General features: G+C 47.9%; 1 long non-coding RNA gene and 3 gene segments (V, D, J or C); 1 reads left to right on the top strand and 3 right to left on the bottom strand.

Annotated features, from left to right (window-relative positions):
• LOC104846689 (immunoglobulin heavy constant gamma 1-like) overlaps positions 1 to 14,863 on the bottom strand; it is an 868,336-nt gene that overhangs the window by 8,348 nt on the left and 845,125 nt on the right.
• LOC104846692 (immunoglobulin heavy constant gamma 1-like) overlaps positions 1 to 14,863 on the bottom strand; it is a 398,675-nt gene that overhangs the window by 291,820 nt on the left and 91,992 nt on the right.
• The window catches only part of LOC135228350 (immunoglobulin heavy constant gamma 1-like), a 441,642-nt gene that overhangs the window by 335,802 nt on the left and 90,977 nt on the right, over positions 1 to 14,863 (bottom strand).
• The window catches only part of LOC135228353 (uncharacterized), a 57,562-nt gene continuing 52,754 nt past the window's right edge, over positions 10,056 to 14,863 (top strand). For all 4 annotated transcript variants that reach the window (XR_010318814.1, XR_010318812.1, XR_010318811.1 and 1 more), the window contains exon 1: positions 10,056 to 14,264. This is a non-coding gene — a long non-coding RNA (uncharacterized LOC135228353). The remainder of the gene's footprint in view (positions 14,265 to 14,863) is intronic.

Here is a 14,863-nt window from a genome sequence, read left to right as displayed (position 1 = left end):
TGCAGCCCCCAGCCCCCAACTCCTAGTACACAGCTTTCGGCTTTCAGCTCCCAGCCGCCAGCTCCTAACAACCAGCTCCTTGCACCCAGCTTTCAGCTCCCAGCCCCCAGCTCCTAGGCCCTAGCCCTCAGCTCTCAGCTCCCAGCTCCTAACACCTAGCTCCTAGCACTCAGTCCCCAGCTCCTAGCACCCAGTTCCTAACCCCCAGCTCCCAGCCCCTAGCTCTTAGCCCCAGCTCCTAGCTACCAGCTCCTAGCCCAGCTCCTAGCAACAAGCCCCAGCTTCTAGCCCCTGGCTCCTAGCCCCCAGCTCCCCCAGCCCCCAGCTTCTAGCAACAAGCTCCTAGCACCGAGCTCCCAGCTTCTAGTCCCTAGGCCTCAGCTCTCAGCTCCCAGCTCCTAATACCTAGCTCCTAGCACTCAGCCCCCAGCTCCTAGCACCCAGTTCCTAAACCCCAGCTCCCAGTCCCTAGCTCCTAGCCCCAGCTCCTAGCTACCAGCTCCTAGCCCAGCTCCTAGCAACAAGCCCCAGCTTCTAGCCCCTGGCTCCTAGCCCCCAGCTCCCCCAGCCCCCAGCTTCTAGCAACAAGCTCCTAGCACCGAGCTCCCAGCTCCTAGTACCCAGTCCCCAGGCCCCTGAGCTCCTAGCCCCTAGCTCCTAGCAGCCAGCTCCTAGCCCAGCTCCTAGGAATAAGACCCCAGCACCTAGCCTCTAGCTCCTAGCACTCATCTCTCAACCCCAAGCTCCTAGCACCCAGTTCCTAGCCCCCAGCTCCTAGTAGCCAGCTTCTAGCCCTCAACTCCTAGCAACCATCCACCAGCTTCTAGCCCCAAGCTCCTAGCAATCAGCTCCTAGCTCCCAGCTCTCAGCTACCAGCTACCACTCCCAGCCCTGAGCTCCTAGCACCGAGCCCTCAGCTTCTAGCACACAGCTCCTAGTCTCCAGCTCCCAGCCCCCATCTCCTAACCCCGAGCTCCTGGCAACCAACTTCAAGCCCCCAGCTACTAGCTCTTAGCAGCCATCTCCTAGCACCTAGGTCACGGCCTCCAGCTCCTAGCCCCCAGTTCCTAGCCCCTAGCTCCTAGCACCCAGATCCTAGCCTCCGGCTCCTAGCTCCCAGCTCCCAGCTCCTATTCCCCAGCTCCTAGCCCCCAGCTCCAAGCCCCTAGCTTCTAGCCCCCATCTCCAAGCCCCTAGCTCCTAGCCCCTAGATCTTCACTTCCAGCTCATAGCTCCTAGCTCCCAGCTCCTAGTCCCCAGCTCCTGGCAACCAGCTCCAAGCCCCCAGCTACTAGTCCCCAGCTCCTAGCACCCAGGTCATGGCCTCTAGCTCCCAGCCCTGAGCTTCTAGCCCTCAGCTCCCAGCCCCCAGCTCTTAGCCCCCACCTTCCAGCCCCAGCTCCTAGCAGCCAGCTCCTAGCAGCCAGCTCCCAGTCCCTAACTCCTAGCTCTCTGCTCCCAACCCCAGCTCCTAGCACGCAGCTCCCTGTCCCTAGCTCCTAACCCCCAGCTTCTAGGCTCCAGCTCCCAGCCCCCAGCTCCTAGCATCAAGCTCCCAGCCTCAGACCTACCATTCAGCTCCCAGCATGACTTACCAGCCCCCAGCTCTCAGCCCCAGCCCCCAGCTCCTAGCACCCAACTCCCAGCCCTAGTTCTGACCTCTCAGCTCCCAGCATTCATCCACCAACCACCAGCTCTCAGACCCAGGCTCTCAGTCCCTAGCCCCAGCTCCAAGCTGCCAGCTCTCAGCACCCAGTTCCCAGTCCCCAGCTCTCAGCACCCAGTTCCCAGTCCCCAGCTCCCAGCTCCTAGCACCCTGCCCCATCCCCTAGCTCACAGCTCTCAGCCCCCAGCTCCTAGCTCTAAGTTCCTAACCCCTATTCCCCAGATCCCAGCTCCTAGCATCCAGTTCCTAGCCCCAGCTCACAACACATAGTACCCAGCCCCAGGTCCCTAGCACCTGGCCCCCAGCTCCCAGCTTCTAGCTCCCAGCCCCCAGCCCCCCAGCTTCTACTATCCAGCTCCCAGCTCCTAACACACAGCTCCTATTGCTTAGCTACAAGTCCCTAGGATCCAGTCTCTTTGTCTAGCCCCTAGCACCTAGCACTCAGCTCCCAGCTCTCAGCTCCCAGTCCCCAGCCCTCAGCTCTCAGCTCCCAGCTCCTAACACCTAGCTCCTAGCACTCAGCTCTAAGCCCCTAGCTTCCATCTGCCAACTCTAAGTACCTAACACCCAGCTTGTACCTCCCAGCCCCGAGCTCTTGATCTCCAGCCCCTATCCCTAGTTGCCAGCTTCTAGCACCCAGCACTAGCTTTCAGCCCCTAGCTCTCAGCTCCCAGCTCCTAATACCCAGCATTCAGCTCCAACCTCCAACCATCCAGTCCCCCAGAACCTAGTTCCTTGCCCCCAGTCCTCAGCTTGCAGCTCCCAGCCCCTAGCCCCAAGCCCCCAATTCCCCACTTCTAACACCCAGCCCCCAGCCCCTATCTCGCAGGATGCAGCTCTCAGTTCCCAGCCCCTAGCTCTCTACTACTATCCCCCCAATCCCAAGCCCCTAGCACCTAGCTCCCAGCTCCTAACACCCAGTTACCAGCTTGTTCACCAGATCTGAGCCCCTAGATCCTCGCCCCTAACAACCAGCCTCTAGCCCTATCTCACAACCAATACCTCCCAGCTCTCAGCTTGTAGTCCCCAGTTCCTCACACCCCCTACCCCAGACGCATTTCCCTAGTTTCCTCCCAGATGAGTTCCTGGCCCCTGTCAGGCCTCACCCCAACCTCCCCAAGCCCAGCTTAGGCCCCTGATCTCCCCACTGGCAGGACCAGTGCTGAACCCCAACCACGACCCAAAACATGGTTCTGCCCTGTGCCCCCAGCCCAATACAGACACTGTGAAGCTCCCAGACCTCCACGCACCTATCCTGGCACTGTCTCCAATGGCTCAGGGCCCCCTGCATCCTGCCTCTGCCTGCCTTTGGCATCCAGCTCTGTTGGTGAGGCTGTGCCCCTCCCACTGCTCCTTGGTCTCTGCAGTGGGCAGCTCCCAACCCCATGTGGCCAGCCACTCGCCCCGAGTGGCCAGTTGTTCTCTGAGCCTCAAGGCCCGTTCCCTACTCTGCTCATTTCAGACTTCTTGTGGCTGTTTCCCTGTGTAGGTCTGGCAGTTCCCACCAATGCCCCTCCACCATCTCCCCTGGCTCTGGCCCCCTCTCCTCTGCAGACCAGCTGCTCCCTGCCCACCCAACTCACCGAGCTAGTGTCCTGCGCTGGCCCTGGCCCTGGGGGCTACTGACCCCTCCCAGCCCCGGCCCCTGACTTGTGAACTCCTCCACAGGCCACAACAACTAAGAAGGGGATTGAAACCTGGCTGGCACAGCTTGCTTCCTGAAGTTCCCTTTTCGTCTGGGTGATTTCTGCCTCAGAAGCCATGGGGGGAGTCCAGACGCTCTAAGGCCTCTCACGTGGGCGTGTGGGGGAGGGGTGGTGCCCTGGGACCCAGAGGAGCCTATGGGGGAGGGTGGGTAGAAGCACCAGGCACCCTGCCCCCACATGATCCACAAACCAGTCTTGGCCAGGCAGGGACCATGCCCCTCTCAGACCGCCCACCTCAAGTGCCCAGAGCTTAAACCTGCCTGCAGGCTGAGTTTCCAGGGCCTCTTTTTCTCATCTGAACCCCATGGGCATTTCCCTCTGCCCTGACCTGGGTGCAGTGTGGGCAGATCAATGCCCCCGGATGATTCTGGTCCTTGGTGCTGCTCAGACCCTCAGCCCAGCCCGAAGCCCCATCCTCTTCCACACTCTTCTGAGCTACCAGCACAACTGGCCTCAGGAGGAAAACCTTGTCATTTTGATCCCTGCCTCTGGCTTCTGCAGGTGGCTTCCCTCCTGCCTCTTTGGCACCATCCTTGGCCCAACTTTCTGACCAATGAATGGGCTCAGTGCCCTGGCCAGAGGGGACATTGGCCTCAGGATTCAGCCCAGGGGACATTTGTAGACACTAGAGAAACACTCTGAGCCCATATCATCTCTGTTCAGCTCATGCATGTTGATAACTTTTGCAAAGCCCCTCAGCATGCTTCTTTCTTCTTAGTTTGGACCTGTGAGTGTGCACCCCATAGAGTCCATGCCCATCTCTAGGCCCAGCTTTCTAGAAGATCAGCCAGCAAATCTTCCATGTGGTGTGGAGCCCACCGTCTTCCGGTCCCAACCTGTCTTGGCTCCCTGGGCTCTCCCAGGACTGCTCCTGAATTATAGCGGTGTGGGCTGGTCTCCAGGAAAATCGGCAACTCTGGAGGTAATTACAGGATTCACAAGCACCAGGTGGCTACCGTCCTTGGACCAAGGAGGGGAAAAGCTGCTTTGGCTAGTGGTCATTTGGGCATTTATGGTACTGGGCTTTATCAGAATCTGCAGAAATGTCACCGTTCCAGTTCTCAAGGTCATGTTCTTTCCACACAAATTCTTTCACATGAGACACCTGGTGAGGCTGTGAATTAATTCATTTGGTGTTGAGACTTGGCAAGCTGTTGTAGCAAACTTTGGGTCTCACTTTCAGATATGTTCCCCCCTACAATCACATTCATCCTGTGGTTATGAGATAAAATGAATGTTTTTAGGGCAGTGATGGGGCCCCTTGCCCTCTGACCTTGTCTCTAGCTGAGAGCTTGGAGTTCTGAGATCATCCTTCTCATTGTGTGGGCTCCAATGCAGTGATGAAAGGCCAGCCACTCCACAGTCCTTGCAGTCCTCATTCCTAAACTAACATTGTCTTGCAACAGTATCTGTCTCCCCAAAGGCTCGCTGTTCATCGCTACTTCATTTCAGGCAAATGTGGATGATCATTTATGTGCCAGATTTGCCACAGTCTGCCGGGACTGCCCCTGTCTCCTTTCCACTGATGATCATTTCCTCCAAAATCAATGAGAATTAATTAATCAGATAAGCAATCTCAGTTCCAATCTCCTGGGTTGTGCCTCCTGGAATTGCTTTGTTACCCATTACTTTGTAAGTCAGAATCGAATCAAGAAAACAGAAGACTATCCAGGCATTTCAAACAGGCAGGGACGCGACATGGTGAACCAAATGTGCACAACCTCCTTAGATGAGCTGGAGGAGTAAAGATCGAGAAAAACTGCTTCCGTCCAGAAACGCCGAGGCTCAGGATTCCCAAGGAAGCAAGTGGTTAACTGCCTGCCACACCGAAGTGGGTGATTCACAGGAGGCTGCTCAGAACTACCATAGTGGTAAACACGATGAGCACTGGGGTGGGGTCCACTCACTCAAAATCTCAAAGAGAGAGCCCATCTCCACTTTTCTTTCTGGTATGGGTCAGGTCACACACTGTGGGATTGAGTGCTGGCATGATTGTGTGCACACGTCCCATAACAACAAGAAGGTGAAAGCGAGTCCCATCACCAACACTCATTTGGTGATTCTGTGGTAGAATTCTCACCATCCATGTGGGAGACCCAGGTTCTATTCCCAGCTGGTGCACTTCATGTGCAGCCATCATCCATCTGTCAGTGGAGACGTTCATGTTGCTATAATGCTGAACAGGTTTCAGCAAAGCTTCCAGACTAAGACAGACTAGGAAGAAAGGCCTGGAGATCTACATCTGAAAAGCAGCCAGTGAAAGCCTTATGGATCCCAATGGTCTGATCTGCAACCAGTCATGGGGATGGACTGGGCAGCATTTTTTACCATTGTGCATGGTGTTGACATGAGCTGCTATGACAACAAAACCCTGCTGGCAACCTTGTCACTGGAAAGTTAATGACTTTAGTTGCCTCACTGTTTGGAGACCCTGGTGAAATGTATGGGTCTCTAGGAACCTTCTAATTCTGGGAAATGCTGGCAGGTTGTATAGGGTTTCCTGGGCCAGCCCCTCTATTCTGGATGCTTTTCCAGAGATTGCAACCAATGTCTGTTTGTCCACACTGTGCCCCAAGGGGTTTTAGGCCCTCGTAAGGCTCACTTTTGCATCCTGCTTGAGTCCAAGTCCAAAAATAGAGTTAGGCTGTTTGTGACCATGATCATGAGCTGCGATCACAAAACCTTGTGTCTTCTAAGACATAAGCACTAAGCCAGTGTTTCCTAAAAGGAATGTCCATAAGAATCACTGGGCAGCATCCTAAATCTCCAACATGCTCTCAATCTCACTGGCCTGCCTTTGAATGACTCTCATCAGACCATCAGGCAGGTGGATGGGTGGGGGTGGAGGAGAGAGGACAGTAGGGTAACCCCTTCCTGGGAGCCACTGTCCTAATCAGCCATAGAAACTGGAACATGTTCTAATGATGCAGAGAGTTTAGAAGATTTTGACGAAGAATCAAAACATATTTCAAAAGACCCCTTGTCTTTAATTGAGATACTTTTTTTGAACCACTCAATTTTGAGCCCGAACCCAATTTCCTACCCTAACCCTTAGGACATACGTTTCCAGCTTTTGTACACTTACTTTTCTTTTGGCGACTCATGCAAAGTGGTTGGCATTGTTTTGACAAAGTCCCTGTGCTGTGCTATCTTTACTCTCACAACACCCCTAGCCAGTTCCTGGTCATGGTGAGTGTAAACATTTGCCTTTCAGGCTGAGTGGACGCACATCCTCCCAGCTTAGCTAGAGGGTAGCTGTGGATATATATGTACCTTCTGTCTCCACTGGCCTCAGTGATAGGGCCTTGGTCTAGTTATTTTCCAGGACAACCCATGCCCCTCAAAGTCATGCCCAGGGGTGGACAGTAATGTCGGGTTCTGGCATCTAGGTAGACTTAGAAGGAGCATGGAAAATTGGTCCTGTCTAATTCCATGTCGCCGTCAGTGACAAAACTTTCTTGAAGTGCCAAAGGAGATCAGTTAAAGGATGCTCTCCCAGTATGCAGCATTGGAGGTTCAGCTCTAGAGTTCTCACCTTGCATGTTGGAGACCTGGATTCGATTCCCAGGCAATGCAGGTCATGTGCAGCCACCACCCATCTGTCAGCGGAGGCTTGCATGTTACTATGGTACTGAAGAGATTTCAGCAGAACTTCTGGACTCACATGGACTTGGAATAAAGGCCTGGAGAAGGATTTCTGAAAACCAGCCAATGAAAGCCCTATGGATCACATCTGTGATCTGAAACCTATCATGGATGGTGCAGGACCGGGCAGTGCTTTGTTCTGTTGCACATGGAGTCAGTATGAGTTGAGGGCTGACTCGATGGAAACTTACCACAGCCTCTCCCAGTGTCCCTCTCCAATAGCTGGAATAGACTATGTACCAGCAGGAGGAGGCCTAGTGTGGTCTGCTCAGGGTAGTCTACATTCCCTAGCCTGCCTGGAGGAAGATCAAGGCATCTCTGATGACAGCCCCTCCATTTGTTCTATGCTGTCAGCTCTGGCAATCTCTGTCCCCAGCATCTCTCTCCAGGTGTAACCCTCAGGCCACTCCAGCTGCCACATACTCTGTTCACCAGGTGTGGTGCCAGAAATGCCTGGCTTGGCCAACATCCACAGGTTGGCCCTGGAGCTGGCTCTCTAAATAGCTTCACTCTTTGGCTGCTGAAAGGGGTGTCAGCTCAAAGGCAAGTTGGCAGGAGGTCAGAGGTAGGGGCGACACCAAGGCGGAGGATTTACCTGGGCTCTCTCCTTCAGCGGATGCGCTCTGTTTTGTCAAGGTGGCCTCCAGGCTTCAGCAACTGCCTCTCCCTCCCTCCTCCTTCAGGCTTACTCTGTTTGTACCAGCTCTGGAGTCTGCAGTGGTCCTGCAGGAATTTCTGCCCACCCAGGTATCAGCAGGTAGTGCTCCAGGAACCCGATATTCTGGGATCTCAGTTTGACCTAGCAAGGAGGCATTGCCCTGCAAGGACTCCTGGAAGGCATGTGGGGAGTGGCTACAAAGTTTTGCAGGGTCTGATTCCCCAGTATAGGCCATCACTTAAAGCCTCGGTTGGGGGATGGATGGGGTTTGGTTCTGATGGGAGTTTGCATGGCCCAAAGCTGTGAGCCAGGGTCTTTATAACATGAAAGTTGTACCTCTTCCCTACCCAAACAGACTGCTATGACCAGGGGGCCATGGACGCTCACACAGGCGGCCCTTCCAGTCGAATTTTGTGGGGTGCAATGGGAGGCAGAGCCAGGGTTGATATTGTGATCTGCAGGTAGCTCCTCCCATGAGGGGGACAGGCTCCCTGCCACTGCTGCCCCCCACACCTCTGATGGCTCTTTGTCACCCAAGACAGAGCCCAATAGAGCTGAAATCAGCAAGGAAATATGAGGAGGCTGCTCTGTGAGAGGCTGGAGGGCCCGCTGGCCAGAAGAGGCCTTGCCCTGGAGCAGGAATGTTGCTGGGATCCAGGGCAGGACGAATGGGACTTTCGGCAAGTGTTGGGGATTATAGAGATAAGTCTACAGGACTGTGGGACTGGGAGGGTAGAAGGATGAAAATGGAACGTTTCCATTCCTGGACAACTATATGTGGTAAGTGATTGACAGAGTTGAAGACTGTCCAAATAAGCCTGCCTTGTCTTGCACTCTGGGGGTAGTGGTGACTTTGTTCCAAAGTGCTGCTATAACACAAATTCCACAAGCGGATGGCTTTAAGGAACAGAAAGTTATCATCTCACAGTTCAGGAATCTGGAAGTCCAAATTCAGGATGTGTCCCTATCCTTTGTGTTCCTGGGCCTATGACTGCATCTGCCCCTGTTGTCAGATAGTCTCTGTGTTCCCTTGTGTGTCTCTGTGTCTAATCTCAGAAGTGATTAGTTTTAGGACCCATCCTACACTGGTATGACCTCAGCTGATTGATCAATGATATTACATTAGATTGCATTATGAAAGGTGGTTACATTATATTAGATTAGTTGTGTAGGGGCTAGGATTCCAACACATATATATTTTTTCCGTTGTACTATATTGATTATTTTTTTTAATGTGATTTAGGTGAAAGTTTACAGAGCAAATTAGCTTCTCATGAAACAGTTAATACACAAATTGTTTTGCGACGTGGGTTGCCAACCCTGTGATATGTCAACACTCTACCCTTCTCCACCCCATTCTTCCAGTTTTCCTGTCCCTTCCTGCCTTCCTGTCTTTGCTTTTGGGCTAGTGTGCCCATTTAGTCTTCTATACATGATCGAACTATGAAGCATGTCCTCACATGTGTTATTGTTGGCCCTATACATGATTGAACTATGAAGCATGTCCTGCACATGTGTTATGGTTGGCCCTATACACCTATCTAATCTTTGGTGAAGGGTGATCCTCAGAAGTGACTTCAGTATTGAGGTAAAAGCATGACTGGGGCCACATTCTCGGAGTGTCTCCAGTCTCTGACAGGCCAGCAAGGCTGGTCTTTTTCTTGTGTGTGTGTGAATTTGAATTTTGTTCTGCATTTTTCTTTGGCTCTGTTTTTGGTCCCTCTATTGTGATCCCTGCCAGAGCTGTCAGTGATGGTAATCTGGCACCATCTAGTTATTCTGGGCTCAGGCTGGTGGAGGCTGTGGTTCATGTGGTCCATTAGTCCTTTGGGTAATCTTTCCATTGCGTTTTTGGTCTTCTTCATTCTCTTTTGTTCCAGCCAGGATGGAACCAGTAGATGTATCTGAGATGGCCTCCCATAAGCTTTTAAGACACCAGTTGCCATTCAACATAGTCAAATGTAGAACAATTTTTTTATACATTGGTATGCTAGTTAATCTAGTTGTCCCCTGAGACCATGGTCGCCCAGTAGCTCTGTCTCTCAAGGCATTTGGATGTGTCTGTGAAGCGTCTCTGACTGTGTCCTGATCAAGATGTGCTGACTTCCCCAGTATTGTATTCTGTCTTACCCCTCACCAAAGCTACCATTTACTTACTATCTATTTAGGGTTTTTCCCTCCCTTCCCTCCCCTCCCTCATGACAGTTAAAAATTACTTCTTTCTGTGTGGTAATATTTTCCTGTGTTTTTTATAATAGCGGTCTCATACATATTTGTCCTTTTGTGACTGACTTATTTCACTCAGCATAAAGCCCTCCAGATTTACCCATGTTGTCAGGTGTTTCCCAGATTCATCATTGTTCTTTATTGTTGGGTAGTATTGCATTGTGTGTATGTACCATAGTTTGTTGGTCCATTCATCTGTCGATGGGCACTTAGGTTGTTTTCATCTTTTTGCTTTTGTGAATAATACTGCAGTGAACATGGGTATGCATATGTCTGTTCATGTGATGGCTCTTTTTTCTCCAGTATATGTGCCTAGGAGTGCTATTGCTGGATAGTATGGCATGTCTATTTCTAGCTTTCTACGGAAAAGCTGTATTGTTTTCCAAAATGATTGTACGATTTTACATTCCCATTAGCAGCACATTCCCACTAGCGCCAAGCTCCCTACAACTTCACCAACATTTGCCATTTTTTGTCTTTTTGATTCATGCCAATAATGTTGGGGTGAGATGGTATCTCATTGTAGTTTTGATTTACATTTCTCTAATGGCTAGTGATCGTGAGCATTTCCTCATGTGTGTGTTAGTCTCCTGGATGTCTTCTTTGGTGAAGTGTCTGTTTATACCCTTTGCCCATTTTTAACTAGATTATTATTTTTTTTGTGTGTGGAGGTGTTGGATTTTCCTATAGATTTAGAGATTAGACCTCTGTAGGATTTGTCATAGCCAAAATGCTTTTCCCAGTCTGTAGGCTCTCTTTTTACTCTTTTGTTGAAGTGTTTAATTTTTAGAAGATCCCAGTTATCTGGCTCATCTTCTCGTGTTTCTGTACTGTTAGTTATGGTTTGTATCCTATTTACACCATGTATTAGGGCCTCCCTATAGGACAGAGTAGAACTGCCCCCATAGGGTTTCCAAGGAGCTGCTGGTAGATTCAAACATCCGACCTTTTGGTTCGTAGTTGAGCACCTAACCATGTTGCCACTAGGGCTCCAGGGTCTCTAGTGTTGACCCTATCTTTCCTTCTATGATCTTTATATTTTTTGGTTTTATATTTAGGTCTTTGATCCATTTTGAATTAGTTTTCGTGTGGTCTGAGGGATGTGTCCTGTTTAATTTTTTGCAGATGTCCATCCAGTTTCATTCACAGCATCATTTGTTGAAAAGATTGTCTTTTCCTCGTTTAATGGATCTTGGGCTTTTTTCAAAGATCAGGTGGCAGTAGGTAGATGGATATACATCTGGGTCCTCGATTCTGTTCCATGGGTCATTGTGTCTGTCATTGTACCAGTACCAGGCTATTTTGACTACCATAACTATATAGCAGGTTCTTAGGTCAGGTAGTTCGAGGACTCCTACTTTGCAGTTCTTCCATAATGTTTTACTTATCTCAGCCTTTTCCTTTCCATATTAAGTTAATGATTAGTTTTTCCATCTGGTTAAAGAATGCTGTTGGTATTAGAATCAGGATTGCATTGTATTTGTAGACTGCTTTGGGTAGAACTTATATTTTCACAAAGTTGAGTCTGCCTATCCATGAGCATGGTATGATTTTCCATTTATGTTGGTCTAGTTTGGTTTCTTGCAGTAATGTTTTGTAGTTTTCTTTGTATAGGTCTTTTACGTCCCTGCTTAGATTTATTCCTGAGGATTTTATTTTTTAAGGGGCTAATGGTATTGTTTTCCTGATTTCCTTGTCATAGTTCTCTTTATTAGGGTATAGGAATCCAACTGATTTTTACGTTTTTATCTTGTATCCTGCTACTCTGATGAATTTTCTATTAGTTCCAGTAATTTTCTTGTGGAGTCTTTTGGGTTCTCTATGTATAGTATCATATCATCTGTGAATAGGGATAGTTTTACTTCTTCATCACCAATTTGGATGACCTTTACTTCTATTTTTGCCTTATTGCTCTAGCCATGACTTCCAGCAGAATGTTAACTAGGAGTGGTGATAAAGGGTAACCTTGTCTTGTTCTCATTCTCAAGGGGAATGTTTTCAGCCTCTCTACATTGAGAATGACATTGGCTGTTGGTTTTGTATAGATGCCCTTTATTATGTTGAGGAATTTCCCTTCTATTCCTATTTTATTGAAAGGTTTTACCAGGAATGGGTGTTGGTCTTTCTCGAATGTGTTTTCTGCATTGATTGACATGATTATGATCACATGATTCTTTTCTTTTATTTATGTGGTGGTTTACTTTGATTGATTTTCTAATGTTGAATCATCCTTGCATACCCGGTATGAATCTGTCTTGGTCATGGTGTAATATTTTTTTGATATGGGCTGAATTCTAATGGCTAGAATTTTGCTGAGAATTTTTGCATCTATACTCATGAGAGATACTAGTCCGTAATTTTCCTTTTTTTGTGGTGTTTTTGCCTGGTTTTGGTATCAGGGTGACGCTGGCTTTATAGAATTTTTTGAAAATATCCCTTCCTTTTCTGTGTTCTGAAATAGCTAGAGTAGTGCTGGTGCAAACTCTTTGAATGTTTAGCAGAATTGTGCCAGAGGGGCACAGTGAAGCCATCTGGGCCAGGACTTTTTGTTTTTGTTCTTGGGAATTTTTATCATTATTATCTTTTTGATCTCTTTTTATAGAGATTTTCTACTTCAGTTTGTGTTAGTTTAGGTAGGTAGTATATTTCTAGAAATTTGTACATTTCCTTTAGGTTTTCAAATTTGTTAGAGTACAGTATTTCTTAGTACTCTGTTATGATCCTTTTTATTTCAGTTGGATCTGTTGTAATGTCCCCCATTTCATTTCTTATTTAGGTTACTTACTTCCTCTCCTGTTTTCGTTTAGTGAGTTTGGCCAGTGGTTTGTCAATTTTGTTGATCCTTTCAAAGAACCAACTTTTGGTTTTGTGATTCTTTCTATTGTTTTTCTGTTTTATTTCTGCTCTGGTCTTTTTTATTTCCTTTCTTTTGGTGTCTGTGGGCTTCTTTTTCTGTTATGTCTATATGTTTGAGTTGTATAGCTAATGTTTTGTTTTTGTCCCTTTCTTCTTTTGTGATGTGTGCATCTATTGCTATAAATTGACCTCTGAGCATTAAGCACTGCCTTTGCTGTGTCCCAAAGTTTTTTGATTCTAGAAATTTTTAGATTCCATCTTTGATTCTTCTATTACACAGTGGTTTTTAAGAAAAGTGTTCTTCAATTTCCATGTATTTGATTTTTTCCTTGCTCTTCCTGTTATTAATTTCTACTTCTATGGCATTGTGATCAGAGAATATGCTTTGTATTATCTCATTGTTTTGGATTTGCTGAGGGTTTCTTTATGCCCCAAGATGTGGTCTATTTTGGGGAATGTTCCATGTGCATTGGAAAATAATGTATACTTTGGTGTTGTTGGTGGTCTAACACATATTTTGGGGGGGCACAATTCAGCCTGTAACCGGGATGTCTCCTTATGCTATTGCCATTGTCACAAGAAAAGTCTTAAGCAATTGGAGCCAGATGACATGGTGGTCCTCATAGCTCTCTTTGGGGAAGGTGTGCAGCTGGAAGGAGGCTTTTGTGGATTTAAGCAGTGAAAGGAGGAGGTCATGAGCAAAGAATTCTGGTTGAATTCTGATCCTGGGTGCTCACAGACTTCTTGTAGTGAAGATTACTGCCCCTGGTGAATTCTGCCTGGGGACCAAGTGGGAAACCCACTGTGATTAAGGGCTATGCACGTGTTATAAGAATTGATTCATCTTGGCTGTCTTTAGGGTAATGAGATTGAGTTAAATGTCATTAGATGTTGGTACTGTTATTAGAAAAAGTAAATTAAATGTTGGTACTGTTTTTAGAAAAATGGCTAATTCATGCAAAGCCTTTCACTAAAACATAATGGCAGTAGTGAAAATAGTAAATGGATATTAAAGTTAGAGTAAATCAGTAACCTTCGGTGAATGTGAGACAAGCAACAGCAGCAGCAGTAGCAGCAGCAGCAGTGTGCAGAGCTAGGGAAACAACACGGGGATGTGAAATATGGGACGAATGTCTGTAAAGCACACGAATCAGCCGGGCCACCCTTTCGCCTTCCTTCCCTGGATGTGTTAAACTTTGCCAATAGAGGTGTGAGTTCCTTCTACATCGTGCCTCTTTCAAACAAAGAGCAGTAACCTTAGATAACAGTAATTCGTTCTTATGGAAAGTTGCCTATTTTTATCTCTAAAGGTGGAGAACTACTCACACTGCAAGGTCTTCATGAAAACTTCTGCTCCTTGTGGCAATATCACATGCTCACCATGGTCTTGAGGAGACACTGCTGCCATCAGCTCCCTGGTGAGGGAACTGTAGTGGAGTAGGAGTACCCACCACTAACCTATGGCTCAATGGGACTGCTCTGAGCAACCCAGCAAGTTTCTTAGCAGGTCTGTGTCACTTGTATTTCTAAAAATCAGGATGTTGTTCCTTCTACAATATGTTATTATTTTATGCACCATTTAGAAAGAAAAATGCTGTCAAGTGAGCAGACCCAATGTTTATTACTTAATATTTTTATGCTATACTTATTGAAACACTTTTCTTGGACTTAATTAGGCATTGGTGCTGGCTTTTCAGTGGGCTTTGCAATTATCTAAAAGCAAAATAAAACAAAACAAACGAACAACAACAAAAAAAAAAAACAGCTGCCGTGAAGTTGATTCTGACGCATGGTGATCCCATGTGTGTCAGAGTAGAAAGAGTAGAACTGTGCTCCATAGGATTTTCAGTGGCTGATTTTTCATAAGTATATTCCCAGGCCTTTCTTCTAAGGCACCTCTAGGTGGACTGGAACCTCCAACATTTTGGGTAGCAGCTGAGAGTGTTAACCATTTGTACAGTGCAGGGACTTTTTATGCAGGTGTTCTTAAATTGGATGTCTTATATATAACTTCTTATTCCCCATAGACTTAAGAATTTTTTTATTCCCCCACTGTCTCAGTTTTCTATACCTTTCACCTATTCTTTATCAAACTTTCTGACAGGA

The sequence above is a fragment of the Loxodonta africana genome, chromosome 21 (assembly GCF_030014295.1).
Source record: "Loxodonta africana isolate mLoxAfr1 chromosome 21, mLoxAfr1.hap2, whole genome shotgun sequence".
NCBI classification, from domain to species: Eukaryota; Metazoa; Chordata; class Mammalia; order Proboscidea; family Elephantidae; genus Loxodonta; species Loxodonta africana.
This window is presented reverse-complemented; position numbering and strand designations above follow the sequence as displayed.